The 19,087-nt window shown below is 36.0% G+C and overlaps 1 protein-coding gene across 7 annotated transcripts in view; it reads right to left on the reverse strand.

Annotated features, from left to right (window-relative positions):
- LOC141404013 (phosphatase and actin regulator 1) overlaps positions 1-19,087 on the reverse strand; it is a 553,592-nt gene that overhangs the window by 509,784 nt on the left and 24,721 nt on the right. The window contains exon 1 of one of the 7 annotated variants that reach the window (XM_073987193.1): positions 2,651-4,626. The exons of 5 other annotated variants lie outside the window; for them this stretch is intronic. The gene's annotated coding sequence lies outside the window, so the exon portion shown is untranslated. Of the gene's footprint in view, positions 1-2,650; positions 4,627-19,087 lie in introns of those variants that run through there. One more of the 7 variants, XM_073987194.1, reaches the window with a different exon arrangement.

Consider the following 19,087-nt stretch of genomic DNA (forward strand, 5'->3'; position numbering starts at 1 on the left):
TTTTACAGTGTTGTACAGTGTTCAATTGTACATGCTTTTCAAATCGGGTAACTCATTTTTAAGACAGTTGTAATTGACCAAGCGAACTAAAACTTTGCACACTTTTCAGATATGAATGACAATACATGAATATGAAATCGAAACCAATATTGGTCCCTTTTTACACTGTTTTACAGTTTTTTATCTAATTTGCTTTTCAAATCTGGTAACTCATTTTTCACACAGTTGTAGTTGACCAATCGAACTAAAACTTTGTACACTTTTCAGATTTGAATGACAATACATGAATATGAAACCAAACTCAATATGGGTCCATTTTTTTCCTGTAGCTCCCATCCAGCGGTACCACCCGATTTAAGGTATTTTATCGTCATTTTAAGCCCGTATTGGCTGCTTTTTGACAACTAAGTACAGAAACGTACCCATTAAAAATTATGGACATAGGTCCAGGTTTTGGTATAGCCCCCATATAGCGGTACCGCCCGATTTCAAGTGTTTTATGGATTTTATCTTCTTTTTTATACCGAATTGCGTGTAACTTGCCATTTGGAGATCCCAGTAGTACAGAAATTTCTCCACCAAAAATTGTGACATAGGTCCAGGTGTTGGTATAGCCCCCATATTACGGCTCCTCCCGATTTCAAATGTTTTTGTCTTAATTTTTGGGCCGAAATGGCTGTAACTTTGATTTCGAGTTCCCAACTTCTCCACCAAAAATTGTGGACATAGGTCCAGGTTTTAATGGTACCACCCAATTTCAGGCATTTTAAAGTTTGTATCTACATTTTCGGTCTAAATTGGTTATGGGGTTCCGTTGAAAATTGAAAGAGCATGTTGAGAGGGGAAAGTTCGGAGGAGGTAGTTCGGCGGTGGTTTTTCGGTGGTTCGGTGTAAATTGTTAGGAGTTAAAGTGAATGTTGTTCGGAAGTTCCGAGGAGTTTGTTTGAAAGTTGGGATGAGGTTGTCCGGAGGAGATTTTGCGGAAGTTTGAATGAGGTTGTTCGGAAGATCGGTAGAGGTTGTTCGAAGGGGTGGTGTTATGAAGGTGGATGTTAGGAACTTCCACCCCCTTCCGAACTTCCAAACAACCTTCTCCGAACTTCCCCTTCTCAACTTGCCTTTTCCACATTCAGTCTATCTTGTTCACTACTACACACATCCACACACACAAGCATACAAACAGTCAAAAAATAAATACTTATTTCAAAATCTGACCCATGTACACAATTTTGGTGGGGACGTTTCTGTACAACTGGGAACTCGAAGACAAAATCCTCAAAACAACTTAAATCGGGTGGTACCGCTATATGGGCACCATCATTAAATATCATTTATAATCTCAAGTATATACAAATAAAATTTAAAAATCTTAAAAAAATGTATTTACAAAAAAATTAAAAATAATTATAAAATTAATAAGTTTCAGTGTTCTATTTTTAAATGCACTAAAAACTAGAAAATAAGTATGTAATTAAAAAAAAAATTAAGTAACAGTGTTTTATTTATAAATGCACTTAAAAGTAGAAAATAATTTTGATGATGGAATCTCTCAAATAAAACGCTTGCCGTTCAATATTATCACAAGTTTTAATTTAAATGCAAGCGTTTTATTTGAGAGATTCCATCATCAAAATTATTTTCTACTTTTAAGTGCATTTATAAATAAAACACTGTTACTTAATTTTTTTTTTAATTACATACTTATTTACTTTCTTAATGTTGCTGAAACATTTTTTCAGCAGCTTTTCCTTTACACAACTGTCAAAATCTGCAACATTAGTAATAATTATTACCAATTATTATTACTTATCATATAATTTTTTGAATTCTATGAAATAAGTTTTTACTTTTGCTTATTATTACTAAAAATTATTGTTATTTTGAGTCCTTTATTTTTTCGCTTTTTTCTTAATAAAGTTTTCGAAATTGCACCCCATTTTTTGATCATATCTTTATAAAAACTTTAGAAAATGCTCCCCAATTTCTTGTTTTTGTTAAACACTAAAATATATTTAGGCCCCAGACATGTGCAAAAAGGCCCTAATGAAAAATTCAATTAGGCCCCAATATTATTTAGACCCCAATTTGATTTTCAAAATTTCGATTTACTTGTTGTGAAGACAATTTGGCCCCAACAGTTAAATCAAAAAAGGTCCCAAAAAGACGAAATTAGACCCCAAAAGTTTTGTTGTTGTTTTTCATATACCTGTTTGGGGCCTATTTTCATTTTCAATTTGGGGTGTTATTTCCTGGGGCCTTATTTCTGTACGCCTATCACGCCATAACGCGGAAGTTCGACTCACGGCGGATCTGTCCTTCGGGGTTCCCGTGTCCCAGACTTTCACCTCCATTTTGTTGCACAGTGTGATTAGACGAAAATATTCACAAGTAAATTCTTTATTTTTTATTTTTTTTTTATTTTTTTTTATTGTTTTTTTATTATTATTTTTTTTTTTTTTTTTGCAAAGTGATTTTTTTAGGAAAATATCTAATATTCCAATTAAAATATCAAATGGTCAAAAAGTTATCGTGCAGCCCTCGTGGTAAACAGTGTTTTTAAATGGAACGACCCACAGCTTGTTTTTAACTTAAGTTTAAATTCAATGAGGAAAATAGAAACCACAATTCTGTATATTATGCCGCCATATACCTTTATAAATAACAAACTGTTGTAAACTCTGCTGGCAAGAAGTTGAGGATTGCTTTTAATTTTATCCAAAGTAAATCTCTTGAGATCCAATAAATGTTGAAATCCTTTACACTGTATTATTATTATTACCCGCGTTTACATAAATCGAAGGGAGTTTAATTTTTCGTTTAAATTTTCGTTACTATACCCCTCAGTGATGTTGGCGACATTTCCTGAGTATTTCAGCCTTGTAAAACTTCTCTACAAGTGGTGTCTTAGGACACGCCGTTCGGACTCGGCAATAAACAGTAGGTCCCATATCATTGATCTAATATGAATCGGGGTGCACTCATTGATATGAGAGAAGTCTCCCTTATCCCATCTGGGATGTTTGTGGAACAATTATTATTATTATTCACAGCTTTTAATTTGGGGCTTTCTACACTTTTTTTGATAAGCGGATACGGAATATAACTCTTTTAATAAATAATTTTGGCTTCTTTATTTATTTGACTCCAAATTGAAATACACAAACTTTTTTCACTAGCTCACAAATTTATGGATATTTATGCAAATAGCTTTATGTTGTGCGTGATCGCTTACTTTAAACACACAAATTTACACCGCCAATCATTGCAAATACATACAAACTTAGACAGGACACTTCCCTTGTTGGTAAACGATTTGATGGCAACGCGAGATTGTATGGGACTTTTTTATCAACGCAGATTCCATACATACGGAACTATTTGTGGTGGTAACTTGACAATAACTTGGGGCCAAATTCCAATCTAAACAAACAATTTGCAACGAAGACGAGCGTAATGGCTTTACTAAAACAGAAAATACGATTGCCACCACCATCAGTTGTATCACATCTTAAAGAACTTAATCATATTCCGTTTGGTGCCGTTTGCAGGCACCACAAAACAAACGAAGTTAAACAAAAAAAAAAAACACGATTTAAACAGGACAATTTGTTGTATTTCGTGCCAATATCTGGAACACTTTAAGGATATTGGTTGGGAGACAAAAGCATGCCCACAAGCATGCCCCATACGAAAACAGGGCAAGCCAAGAATATTGCACAGCGTAACGGTTTAACGGCCAAGATTTGAAATCTATTTTTTTCTGATTATTTGGTTAGTGTGTCAAGTTCACGACGCGTCCGTTTGTGTGTTGGCGTTTTGTTTATTTCCTTTGCCAAACATTTTGATGGCGCGCTCGAAACAGGTGACAAACTCTCGAAACCAGCACCGAAATGAAACTGAAATTTGTGCCATTATCCTTAAAACGAATGTCCTGTAGATGCTTCAGACGCACACACACAGACAGCAACAACAAAAACTGTAACACATTTCTATGGTGTGTTGGCCAAAAAATCAACACATACACATTCAAACATGAACCTTACCCCAAAGAGCTTTTCACTCTCTATATATTTCTCGCTCTCATCACAATCGTATTCTTCTCCCCCCCAAAAATAAAAGCTTTTGTGATGAATAAACAGTCAGCCAGGCAGAGAAAGTAAGAGTAAACCAGCCGATGGATGAGTCAATGAGTTGTTGCCCCCAAAACTCGGCTATGACATTCAAATGGCGAATGCGTGTCCTACAAATGCACATTTACTACTCTTCAGATTTGTTGTTACTATTTTTGATATCCTCTTAATGTTGTTGTTTCTGTTTTTTCTTGCTCTCCTTGTGCTTCGTTTGTGGACTAATTTATTCGTATTGGATTGTTGTTGCCGTTCTTTTTTTTTCAGCATGTCCCAGTGCGTGTTTGTGTGTGTGGGTGCTGTAGATTGTTTCAGTGTTTAGGATTTTCAACGTTATGTTTTGTTTGGTTTGTTTCTTAGGCTGTCATACAAGAAGATTGCCTTGAGACATACAAAATGAGCTTGAACAGATGCCTCTTGCCTGGTTGTTGTGGTCCTCTATTGTCTATGTGTCTTTGTCATTCGAAAGCATAAATACCAACTAATTTTTAGACATTTTCCAACGGCGACAACAGTAAATGATGCAGATGAATACCCTGTCATTTTAAAACAGGAAGGACATTTCAAATAGAACATGAAAACATCCATTGACATGAAGATCCCACAATGTTACAAATGGTATTAGCTTTATATTTTTATTTGTGATGTATATTTTTAGTGCAAATTGTGACAAGTAAAAAAGTGAAATTAATTTATAAATAAAAGTGGGTTATGTGGCAGTAACATAAAGATATGCGCTTAAGTTTATAACAGCGATCAATGAGTAGCCCTTCAGACGTATCGACTGTGGGATGGCTTCTCTGTCCTAGAACTTTTGGTTCAAATCCCAGCCGGAACCCGCGTCCTTGAAAACATATGAAAAAATGTTATCACGGCGTGTTAGCGTTCAAAGCCAAACATTATTAAGAAATACAAATCAACTGCCAAATATCCGGGAATGTATAAAAACACATTTGCATTTGAAAAACCAAAAGTTCTAGGACAGAGAAGCCATCCCACAGTCGATACGTCTGAAGAGCTACTCAACAAATAGCGAAACCAGGTCACGTAATTTGGTGACTGTGTGGGTTCGAGTCCTTGGCTTTCCTTTTTCACTTGCAAACAATTTTCGATCATCAAGCTTAACTCTAAACGAGAAAATTAATAAAAATCATTAAAAATGATCTTCGCCTTTACAGGCAAAATTTAAAAAAAATAATTATTTTCTTTTAATTTTTGATTGCAACACTTATTCCAAACCAAATTTAATAAATGACTTTCACAACTACTCTGTAATAAACGAATTTAGTTTCGTTTTTTGTTGAACAAACAAAAAAACAAGAGAACTCTTGAGATTCAGTGGCGAGATCTGAAATTATAACCTTCCCTGTCTTGGTGAACAATGGCAAATTTTCCCCCACTAATAAATAAAAGTTGTTTTAATAAAATATTATAACGACTCTGGGATTAACCAACTATTTTAAAAAATAAAATAGACGTCTTCATCTCAAAAAAAGAAGATTTAGAAAATATTTTTCTTCCCTTCAAACCAATACCTAAGCACACAAATAATTCTTATTTATATTGACAAACGAACTTAGAGAAAAAAATTTAAGCATTTTTTAAGATATGAGATCTGCATAGGAATTCTGTAACTTTTATCGATTAAAAAGTTGTTAAAATTTGTTTTGTTTTTGTAACAACCATACACGCAGAAAAATTTATGTTAGAAATATGTTTGGATCCAAACAAATTTATGTTTGGGACCGGTTGCAAACAAATATATGTTTGCAACATTTTGTAACATATTTCGATTTGATATGTTTGGGTATGATGAGGATGTTTGTCAATGAGAGTAATAACAGTGCTCTCGCGGCTTCGGAATGCTGTTTTATAATAAAGAGTTGTGTGTATTGTATAATAGAAGACGTAGAAGCGAAGAAGGGGGCTTTGGTGCTTTAATGGCGTGTATGCGTCAAACTCGTGTGTTTCTTGTTTTGTTGTTGTTAACAGCAGGCGAAGACGATAAGAAGAAATGGTATGAATTATTTTGTTTTTTCTTTCTTCAGTGTTTTAGTTGCCTTTGTAGAGTCAAGACGGTAAAGTGAGTAAATAAATCAGTGTTTTGTGTTTTCTTAAAGAAATTGTGCTTTTTAGTAAATTAAATGCCCAATACATTTTATAATTGAATCGGAAAGTTGAATGATATTATTTTATTGGACAAGGAAGAAATCGCATTTAATGTTGGTAATTACATACATACTTATGTATATTTGAAATATGGCATATTCATATTTTTTTATTACATTACATAATCATTTGATTCTAGATGCCGATTCCCCGCTGATGATTTCAACTATTAAGACAATTTGTTTTATTTCACAACTAAGGAGAAGCTTTCAACTACGTTTCTATATATTTTTCCTTTTTAAAAGTGTGACTATTTACAAATTATTTCAATTAGTTTTTCTTTTATTAAAGTGTGTTATGTATTTCTTTGGAATTTTGTATGTACCTATGTGTTTGTTGTTCTTTTGTCTTTCAATAAAAAACCACAACATTTGTGTGTATACTATGGAGATAGCCAGTGAGTTCTTACTGAGAGCAAGTGAGCACACATTTTAAAATGTTTTACATTGAATTTTACGCTCCCTTGCTCTCAGTAAGCGCCCACTGGTGCATGTGTTTGTTTTTTTTTTGTGCCTTTTGGGTTTGTATTTTTGTGCACCCAAACATATAAAATGTTTGCACCCAAACATAAAATTGTTTCCACCCAAACATATCTTTGTTTGCACCCAAACATATATATTTTTGCACCCAAACATAAATATCTTTGCACCCAAACATATATATGTTTGCACCCAAACATATATATTTTTGCAACCAATAATATATTTGTTTCCACCCAAACATACATTTGTTTGCAGACCCAAACATATATTAGGTTTAGGACTGTTGCAAACATATATATGTTTGCTGCAAAATATGTTTGGGACATATGTTAGAGAGGCCGTTTTTTTTGCGTGTAGACTCATTCATTAGACAAAGAAATCCTCTCAGTCAAATTCTCTCATTGCGTGAGAATTGAGTCAGTTGACGAGGTACTCCATTTTTAAAATGGTAACTATGCATTTTTAAACTATTTATGATGGTAAAAGACAATATGTGGATAATATTGGCCGGATCTACATCCTTACATAAAACAATCAACAAAATCTTGCAATTTACCCCAAAACAAAATGGAATTGAGTGAACACAGAGCATATTGAGAGCAGGGGCGACCCCTACAAAAAACAAACACATTACAAATTCTCTCTCTATTCATTCATTAGTCTATGGCAGAGTAAGGCAGAGAAATTTGTTGGGTCTCCCTTGTGCTCTCAATGAGCGTAAAGTGTTACCATCTACACCATTGGTGCTCGCTTCCTTACGGTAGCGTAAAAACAAACCACCCGTATTCTCTCTTCATTTGTGATTTACCATTGCTTAGCAATGGGGAGAGTGTCTTACCACTACTAATGCACCAACTATTCTGAGCACACCTGATCTACACAGGCTGTGAGCGATAACCAATTTACGCTCGCTTAGTAGAGTTGGGCAATATCGTTCAATTGAACGATCCAGATCAATATCTCGTTCAATGGACACCGGAAATTTCTTTGGCAAAACTGCGTATACTTAATTTCACACGTTGGTTTTTATGATGTTACTCATTCGCCTTTGAACGAGGGCAGTGATCCGAATCGTTCAATTGAACGAGATAGTCCAACTCTATCGCTTAGAGCACATGGTCTCTCTTGTGAGTCACAATGCCTTCCACTGGTCTATGGTAACAACTACAAAACAGACAAATGAAATTTTTGTAAAATAAACAATGAGTAAAGTTGTTAAAAAGTTACTGAATAGGGGGACTGAAATACCTTGACGGAGTATTGACTATGAACGAAGTTTTTTTCGTTTGGAAATATTTATAATATGTTGTGGTTAAAATTGTATAGATCAACTAAATTTATTCAATACTCGTACTAGCAGACCCGGGTCCGCGTTGCTGGCCCGTCATGTGGATTTTTAATGACAACTTTTAATGGACTTTATGCTTTACAATTCAAAATAGGTATTTTCTACCTAAATTCTTCGGGTCCATTGTGAAGCCGAGTTATTCATTGAGGATTTTACATTTATCAATTATAGTCACTGTCCCCTATTTTTATCCTAACGCGATCTTATAAAATTTAAAAAATGGTAAAGTCGACTTGCCATACTTACACTCGACGACGATAGTGAAGTTTATCATAGTTATAAGTAAACTTTACACTCGTTTTATAAATTATACATATTTTCTCTGAAGATGCAATTTAAAGGAATTGCGAAATATTGAAAAAAAAATAAAAACATGACCACAAGCTCGAAAAACACTTGTTTAATGTGAAAAGTCAACTTATATGTTTTTTTTTAGTTTTTTCATGGCTGATGGAACGTTGAACGTCACCATTTAAGGCAATTTTTCTGTCTTAATAGGGGAGATACCGTGCCACATCCGAAATTCATGCCTACGAGTACCACGGCACATTCCACAAATTTCAGGAAAATCGGTTAGTTAATTTTGGAGATATAACATACTTAAAAGTGACCGTGGTTCGGACTTCGGGCCCCAAGTAAGAACTTTTGATCGGGGGCGCAACCACCGTTGTTTTGAAAATTAATTTGAAAGCCGGTGAATTTATAAGTTTAACAAATATAGCAATTATAAAGCAATACGCCCCCGAAACTCATTAACAAATATGTAGCATTTTGCACCACGGGACATTTTCCGAAAAAATTCAGGATATTCGATTCGGTAGTTTTGTAGATATAACATATTTAAAAACGTGGGCGTGGTCAATTTTTCTTTCCATAAAAACTTGGGCTATGACGATCATTTAAAAAAAATTACCCACATCGTTCTGGCCGTTCTTAACTGATGCAACAATTACCAAAGAACGACATTTGATTTTTGTTTATAAAGATTTGAAAATTGTAAGTAGGAGACACAACCACAATTGTCTAACAAATTAATTTTCAAACCGAAACATTCGTAATTATTTTAAATATAGCATTTTTAAAGAAATAGGGTATAGGGGAAGTACCCAGCCTCTTCCGAAATTCAACAAAATATATCTCCTATTTTCACCGGGGGTCATCGCTGTACATTCCCTGACAATTTCAGGAAAATCAGTTCAGTTGTTTTAGTAGAAAAGATAAAAGTTGAAAATTTAAAAAGTGGGCGTGGTCAAATTTTCTTTGCATATAAACCTAAGTTGGGTTATGATGATCGACGTTCTCAACTGATGCCATTACCAACGAACGACATTTGATTTTTATTTATATAGATTAAATGAGAAACTCAAAATTCTACTGGACAAAAAATGTTTTTCCTTCAGATTTTATTCCCCAACACTGCTACAATTAAATCAAGGGACATCTTTAACCGCTTGTTTATTCCCCTGTTTTTGCGAAGTAATACTAGGATATTAGACGAATTAAATGCATACATATGTAAATATGTCATGACAATCAACATCATATTTGCACTCAACTAACAGATGTACTAAAGTAATAAATTGTTTGAAATAATAAGAGCATTTGTTCTTTTTATTTGGGATAAATAACATTGCAATAACGATTTCGATTTTTTTTTTTGCCATAATTTCTATCTGTGGTAGCACAAATACATACATACATTGATGACAACATGAATAGACATTCCTGCAGACAGCAAAATTAACGTTGATTATATTTTTCTATTGGCACACAAGTACTGACAGAAAGAAACACAATGTCCGTGGGATTATAACACCCACACATACATGCATATATAAATATGAAGGTACAATACATATGTACCTACCATTAACATAAAACTGCAAACATATGATATACTGACTCTGATTTAAGTGAATAGCATCCACACGCAATTATTTACGCAGATATTTGCCTAAGTTCATTCGCCTAGGCAAACAAATAAATAAACATTCAAACACACATAATTAATACATACATACATATGTACAATAAACACAACAGCATTATGGCCAAGAAAGCCATGAATGGTAATTGCTGTGGAGTGGTTCTGGAAGGGAACATACGCGGAATAATTACAACTGAATATAACAAGAACTACAACAAATTAACAAAACCACTAACGAGTAAACGTTAAAATTGTTGTCTTCTCTTTACAGGCTATCTTCTCTTGAGGAGTGAAAGGGAAAAATCCCAAATGATATTGGTGGGGGTTATGTGGTGAATCGGATTGTGTGTCCTTAAATGTATTTACGATACTTTATTTACATTCATATGCAAGTCGAAGTAAATGAATAAAACAAGGCAAAAATGTAATAAAAAGGATTTTAATATTGCAACAACAAACCCTAACATGCACAAACACATCTACCCGTATATTGAGTGTATCCACAAAGGAGCCTGACTAAGTGTACAAGCATTCTTCATGCCTTAAGTCCATACACGAACATTGAGACAAGTTGAACGAACTTTACAAAAACATACACGAAAAAAACACGAGTGGAAGATAGTAAGCCAGAGGAAATCACTAACATATCTATACTCGTTATACACATGCAGAGAGTTTTCAAATTGTTAAGAGAATATTACAGAGGTGCCAGATTTAATTTTTCTGTTTTTATACCCTCAGCATTTATGCTAACGAGGGTATATACACTTTCATACTGGCACAATGTGCCTCATCGAAGTAATGGTTTTAGACCCCAAGCATGTTTAGACAAACTGTGTTTCAGACAATTTGAAGTCGATTGAGCAATGTCCGTCCGTCCGTCCGTCTGTCTGTCTGGCTGGCTGGTGCGCACGATAACTCTCGAACGGATCAACCGATTCAGTCCAAAATTTGGCTTTCCTAATATTTTGTCCAAACTTAGTTTAAGTTCGAAGATGGATTATATAGGTCCACTCCTTCCAGTACCTCACCCACAAAAGTTCGACAATTTTTGGAAAAGTTGTACGTACGATAACTCTTGAAGGGAGTAACCGATTTGGTCCATACTTTGCTAATCGTGAAATGTCTACCTTAGATGAGACTTAGATGAGGTTCCAATATGGACTCAATCGGTCCACTCCTTCGGCTACCTCCCACACAAAATTTCGGATAAGTTCAGTTTAGGACCTTCTCTCGAATCGCTTTGATTTTTGTTTAGGCAACTTGTATTCACTGCCCCCCATACGACGGTATAAGTTTCATCAGGGGCAAGTCCATACTTCCTGAGAAAATAGCCTGAAAGTTGCGAAAAACCGAGAGAAAAAACGAGAGGTGGTTGGAGCGCAAGATAACTCTCGAACGGATCGGCCAATTCGATCCAAAATTTGGCCTTAGTAATATTTTGTTCAAACACAGTTTAAGTCCGAAGATAAGCCATATCGGTCCACTCCTTCAGGTACCTCCCCCACAAAAGTTCAAAAATGTTCGGAAAAATTGTGCGCACGATAACTCTTGATGGGTGAGACCGGTTTGGTCCATACTTTGCACATCCTAATATACCAGATATACGCCAGGTTCGAACATGGACTATATTTGTCCACTCCTTCGGGTACCTCCCACACAAATTTCTGGATAAATTCACTTTAAGACCTGCTCTCGTATCCCTTTGATTTTTTTGAAGCAACTTGCATTCTCTGCCTCAATTTCGACAGTAAAAGTTTTTTTCCGGGGCAAGTCCATACTTCTTGAGATGTAGTGACCATATGTAGTGACCGGAAAGTTCGAACTGAATACTACGTTCGTTCACACTTTTGATATCGTAATATTTCTTCGAATATTAGATGAAATTGGAAGGTGGTGCTTATAGGTCCACTCCTTCCCGTACCTCCCCCACAAAAGTTCGAAAATATTCGCTAAAATGATACGCGCAGTATCTCATAGAAGTAGCAACCGATTTGGTCCAAACTTTAATTCTCTAAATATTGTAGAAACTTAGTTAATGTTCAAATGTGGGCTCCATCTGTGAGGTACCACCCACACAAATGTTCAACATTTTTGTGTTGTTAAGGGTCTTTTCGAAGATCCTTCCTGTTTATAGAGATATTATGTTTTTCGTATGCTAGTATGGTAAAAAAGACCTATCTATCGATATTCCCGCAAATTTTGTCGGTTCATATGCCCTTTTTTTGGAAAAAAGTATTTCAATCCACATAGGCTGAGGGTATATCTCTGTCGACAAAGCCGAGTGATACTTTATTGCTTGTTTCTTTTTTTGTAAGTCCCAATTTACATTAGGCGAGTATACTTGCGGCAATTGTCAGTTTGTAGGTGAGAGAGGGTGCTGAGAGGCAAAAGGTTACCATATGCCTCACCTCTCTCTCCTACAAAATGACAATTGACGCAAGTAAACTCGCCCAATGTAAATTGGGACTAACAAGAAAAATTAAAACCAATAAATATTTGCTTTGTACTATTTTCCATTTGACATTTATTTCCTTTATAAAATTGTTCATTTCACATTTTCATACAAAATGTTGGCTCACTTTGGCCGAAATATACATATGTATATCCAAATCTGAACCACTTTCTATAAAATGTTGTGAATTTATTTCCTAATTCCGCCATACATCCCGAATTTCATCAAAATTGAACAGATAAGACGTGTTTGATGTATCAAATACATCAAAATGGATAGACTACACGAATAAAATCCATAATCCTTAATAAAATACTACAACCTACCCTGATGACATCTGTGAGAGACTGAACTCCTATTTAACCGATCTTACCACCTTTTTCCACGCGAGGAATATGCAGATATCCGCCACTAAATCGACGGCAACTCTGTTCACCACATGGACGGCGCAGTATAGAAGAGAGTTGAATATCAGGGTCGATGTTAGCAGAATTCCGACCACAAAATGCGCCAAAATTCTAAGGGTCGCATTCGACACCACTTTCACGTAGTCCGCACATGCCGCAGCTATCTGCGATAAACTGAAATGTAGGAACAAGGTCCTCAAGTCCCTAGCCGGCAGCACTTGGGGTGCAGATAAAGAAACCTTGTTGACCACGTATAAAGCGATAGGTCGGTCTGTGGTAAGCTATGCGGCGCCAGTTCGGTCCCCGAATTTATGTGACACGCACTGGGATAAGATTCAAATTTGTCAGAACGCCGCCCTGAGAACAGCAACAGGGTGCCTCCTCAAATCTACAGTGGACCATATACATGACGAGGCAAAGACACATGAGGAGGAAACATAATGAGATGCTATCGTTGCAGTACTTGCTCGGGTGTTACCGTGAGAACCATCCCAATCACCATCTGCTGGCCACCGATACACCCAGGCATATCAAGAAGGATATTTATGCTCTAGAGACGACGGTCCAACAATATAAGAGAGAACAACAGGCATATCAGGCAGGTTTGAACAGCATTCACACGGACACAGTTGCTAAGACCATAAGCAGGTATTGTGTGAATGCAGTCATCGGAGCACATCCCCCATCTATCGCAGCTGAAGAGCGTCAGCTGCCACGACAAACCAGAGTAATTTTGGCTCAATTACGCTCGGGATATTGCAGTCGCCTAAATTCCTATTGGGCGGGAATCGATCGCACCGTGCAAGACATCTGCCTGGTATGCGGCATGGGCCCGCACGTTACTAAGCACCTATTCAACAGCCCCGCCAAGCCTACTCATCCGACTCCAGGGGATCTGTGGTTACATCCCATCGAAGTAGGCAACTTCCTGGAACTGGAGATAGACCCAGAGCCAGATTGAACAGGATAACGAACATACAAACATAATAATAAAACACTGTTACAACAACAACAACAACACCACTTGGGCGGGTGTTTTGCGCGTCCGAACCATTGCACATTGGTAGCAAATGCGTTTTCTTTGGCCAAAGGTCTATTTTTTGACAAAGTAACTAGGTGCATTTTCCAAAAAGAACGGAAGAAAAATTTGGTCTAAGAACAAAGTTATCAACATATTTTTTGAAGCCTCTTAAATTATTACTTTTTTATACCCTCAGCCTTTAGGCTATGAAGGGTATATACACTTTCATACGGGCAAAATGTGCCTCAGCGAAATAATGGTTTTAGACCCCAAGTATGTTTGGACGAAATGTGTTTCAGACAATTTGGAGTCGATTGAGCAATGTCCGTCCGTCTGTCTGTCTGTCTGTCTGGCTGGCTGGAGCGCACGATAACTCTCGAAGGGATGAACCGATTCGGTTCAAATTTTGGCTTTCGTAATATTTTGTCCAAACTTAGTTTAAGTTCGAAGATGAGCTATATCGGTCCACTCCTTCCGGTACCTCACCCACAAAAGTTCGAAAATGTTCGGAAAATTTGTACGCACGATAACTCTTGAAGGGTGTAACCGATTTGGTCCATACTTTGCCCATCGTGGAGCGTGTACCAGACTTAGATCAGGTTTTAATATGGACTCAATCGGTCCACTCCGTCGGGTACCTCCCACACAAAATTTTGGAAAAGTTTAGTTTAGGAACATCTCTCGAATCGATTTGATTTTTGCTTTAGCAACTTGTATTCACTGCCCTCCATACGACGGTATAAGTTTCATCAGGGGCAAGTCCATACTTCCAGAGAAAATAGCCTTAAAGTTGCAAAAAACCCCTATGACACCGTGTGAGGAGGTTGGAGGGCAAAATAACTCTCGAACAGGTCTGCCGATTCGGTCCAAAGTTTGGCCTTAGTAATATTTTGTCCAAACATAGTTTAAGTTCGAAGATAAGCCATATCGGTCCACTCCTTCAGGTACCTCCACCACAAAAGTTCAAAAATGTTCGGAAAAATTGTGCGCACGATAACTCTTGAAGAGAGTGGCCGAATTGGTCCATACTTTACACATCCTAATATATCTACCAGATATTGATCAGGCTCGAATACGGACTATATTTATCCACTCCTTCGGGTACCTCCAACACAAAATTTTGGATAAATTTACTTTAAGACCTGCTATCGAATCACTTTAGATTTTGTTGAAGCAACTTACATTCGCTGCCTCAATAATGACAGTAAAAGTTTTTTCAGGGGCAAGGCCATACTTCTTGAGAAAACAGCCCGAAAGTTGGAAAAACCCCTATGGCACCATATGTAGTGGCTGGAGAGCTCGAACCGAATACTCCGTTCGTCCACACTTTGGATATTGTAATATTTCTTTGAATATTAGATGAAATTCGAAGACGGCGCTTATAGGTCCACTCCTTCCGGTACATCGCGCACAAGTTCGTACATATTCGCTAAAATGGTACGCGCGATTTCACATAGATTTAGCAACCGATTTGGTCCAAACTTTGGATCTCAAAATATTGTCGAAACTTAGTTTATGTTCAAATTTGGTCCCTATCTGTCCAATCCTTGTGGTTAAGGGTCTGTTCGACGATCCTTTGGACATTTTTACCGAAGGTTTTCCAATGTTTTTCGTAAGCTAGTGTAATAAAAAAGCTCTATCTATCGATATCCCCGAAAATTTTTGAGCTTTAATCCTATCCATACTTTTGTCGGATCATACGCCCAAAATGTTGAAAACCCCCCTAATACATATGTTTTTTTTTTTTGGGAAAAAAGTATTTCAGTCCACACAGACTGAGGGTATATCTCTGTCGGTAAAGCCGACTGATACTTTTTTACTTGTTTTCATTTTCAATTATAAAATTGTTCTGGACCGAATTAATATTGATCGCTACAGGTCGATATTAAAAAAAATCAAAATTAATTTGATGTGTTTCAAGTTGCGATTCGCAGCGATAAATCAAGCACATTTTTTCAGGCTACATCAAATACCGAAATATTTAATATTTTTCGTTATTTTTGAACAAAGCACATTTCTCACTCGGTGGGTATGTTAATAAACAAAATTGTCGTGTTTGGGGTTCTGAGAATTCTCATGTAATTGAAAAGAGGCAAATTCATCCAGTCACTGTTTGGTTCGAAGGTGGGATTGGACCTTACTTGTCATGCTTAAGTGTTCCATACGTCATTTTTAACTTTTTGAGATATATGTAGATGGTTTCCAGGGTTTTCGAGTATGATATCCCTGAATTTTCGGCTTTTTTCTATCTGCTCTAGTTTCCGAGATATTCACCTTTCGGTCCGAAAGCTTAAGTTAATTTCAGGTATGAAATTAATATTTTGATAACTTACGAATTTAAAAATTAGGATCTTTCCAAAAATCGGAACTTTAATTTTAGATTTAGAAGGTTTGAATTTATTGAGGCAAAGATGGGGAAATTTATTTGCCACTTTTTCCATGTGATTTACAATATTTTGCATTTGTGTCATAATTGTGGATATGAAACAATTCGACAAAATTATTTTTTTAAACAAATTTCTATAACTGTTTCATTCCAACAGATATTTCCCTAACTTTTGGCAAAGATGTTCTATATACAATTATTTTCTTCAGTCAGCACAAAGCAGTTGTGACGCAAACATTAAAATGCGATTATCTCAAAACGGGAAAAAGACGTATGGAACACTTAAGCATGACACCGACGCACAGTGGCCGAAACCACTGATCTAGCGGCGCGAAATTAATAACTTGGAAACCAATGAAGATATCTTTCTGAAATTTTGCACAAACTCAATCTGTGTCTGTGTAATTATGGACTAAATATGAACAACATAGGCAAATATTTTGGTATAGCCCTCATATAACGGTACCTCCTGATATTCGATATTTTGGGGATTTAAGCAACCTTTTCCTTCTAAATTAGTTGTAATTTGGTACTTAGGGTCCCTTGTGATCACTAAACCTTTCCACCAAAAATTGTGGACATAGGTCCACGTTTGGGTATAGGCCCCTTTTAAGGTACCTCCCGACTTTCAGTAGTTTGGGGATTTAAAGCTACATTTTCCGACCAAATTAGGTGTAATTTGGTATTTGGGGTTCCCAGTGGACACAAAAATTCTCCACCAAAAATTGCGAACATAGGTCTACATTTTGATATAGCCCCCATATAACCGTACCGACAGATTATGGGTATTTTGAGGATTTAAGCTTTTTTTCAAGACCATTTATCAGCAAGATTTGCAGCTATTTGCAGCTAAACTTTGGTAATTCGGAATCTAGGGAGTCCAATTTAATTATTAAAAAAATAACTGGACCGAACCTCGGTGGACCTTTGTAGTTACGCTCCATCCAACAAAAGTATATTGCACTAAAAACATACAAAAAATAATAATTTTTGAAAATTTATTGCTTTATAACTATGTAACTTCAGGCCCCAAACATGTTATATTAATTTAATTTAAACTCTCCCCTATCAATAAAAAATAAACTTTGTTTAGTTTCATTACGAATTTATTTAACAATTAAACAAATATGAGATCAGGTTTTTAGCAACAATTTTATTAAAATCTGATCCGTCAAAATTTCTTGCACTTGACACTGAATAACTGAGTGAATATTTACAACAACAAAAAACTAAAAACAAAATCTTAGTCAGCAGAGTGTCTGTAATCGATATAATGGAAAACATTTCTCAATTTTATAATTTGATTTTTTGACTTTCGCGCCGCTAGATCAGTGATTTCGTCCTCTGTGCGACGGTATGATAACCTATTTTGTATGCCTGCTATTGAAAAATACGACTTGGAGAATTTGTGGTTTCAAGAAAACTGTGCCACATGCCACACAACTCGAGCGAATATGGCTTTATTGCAAGAGACATTTCCTGGTCGCGTAATTTCTCGTCGTGGTGATATCAACTGGCCACCAAGATCATGCGATTTCAAACCATTAGACTTTTTTATGAGGCTACGAGAAAGACCGTGTTTATGCCGATAAACTTTCAACTCTTGAGAACTGAAAAACCAACATTCGTCAAGTTATGGCTGAGATACCATCCAATATGTGTCAAAAAGTGCTCGAAAATTACCTCAAAAGAATCAATGTTTGTAACAGTTCGCGTGGAGGTCATTTAAATGATGTGGTGTTTCCCACATAATGTCAAGGTTTAAATTATATAACAAAAAAGAAATATCATGAAAAAATATGTGTTTTATTTACGTTTACTTGTGAAAGCACGCAATGGATAACCCTTTATTTTTAAGCCGATTTGACTGCAATTTTACATTTTAGAAGATTTAAACCCTTCGCACCAAAAATTATAAACATAGGTCGAAGTTTTAGTTAAGACCCCATACAATGGGACACCCTTTTTAATGTATTTTAACGGCTTTTCGGAAATTTAGGATGTCAATAATTCCGAATTAATATAGATAGTGTTGGCCGGAAAATTTGTATTTGGGACCAGTGTGCATTGTCGAGAAATGTATGGCTTTATGATAGAGACCACAAAGCGTATGAAATATTGATCCTAATAATTGAGGAATTTCGAGGCTCTTATCTCGCAAATTATAACACAGGACTATGACTTCAAAAGTGGTCAGCTATTAAAATTTCATCATGGTCATTGAAACCTCAAACTAGATTTAAGGCCAAAGATTTGAAGTTTTTCGTAAGAGGTACCTGAAGGAATGGGTCGACTTTGGAACTTAATCTAAATTTGAGAGATGCGGCTTTCTATATTAAATGTGTCCATCAGCCATTTTAGTTGGTCACCGGACTTGCCATGACCATTGTGAACCATTATGTGGGGAAGGATGGATTTGCCACGAAAATATATGTCGTTGTAATCAGAACCATACAGACTATCGTATACTCACTTCGTAAGTTATCGTGCTCTTCAGTCATTTTAGTTAGTGCTAAGAAGGGTTTTGATGTCTGTTTTTAGTGTTTTCTTATACCAATACAAAAACGTTTAGAAAACTACGAAGTTTGGGATAAAAATCCCCTAAATTATCCGGCAGCATTGTCTATATTTATATAAACTCTCTTAATTTTACAAATAAAAAAGCTTTGACGAAAAGCTTATGTTGTGTGCCTTACAAAAAAATAAAAATAAAAACAGATGCTGTGAGTACTCGCGCACACATACACACATATGCTGTACAACAA

Source organism: Musca autumnalis, unplaced genomic scaffold (genome assembly GCF_047663935.1).
Source record: "Musca autumnalis isolate F117 unplaced genomic scaffold, ASM4766393v1 scaffold_4, whole genome shotgun sequence".
NCBI lineage: Eukaryota > Metazoa > Arthropoda > Insecta > Diptera > Muscidae > Musca > Musca autumnalis.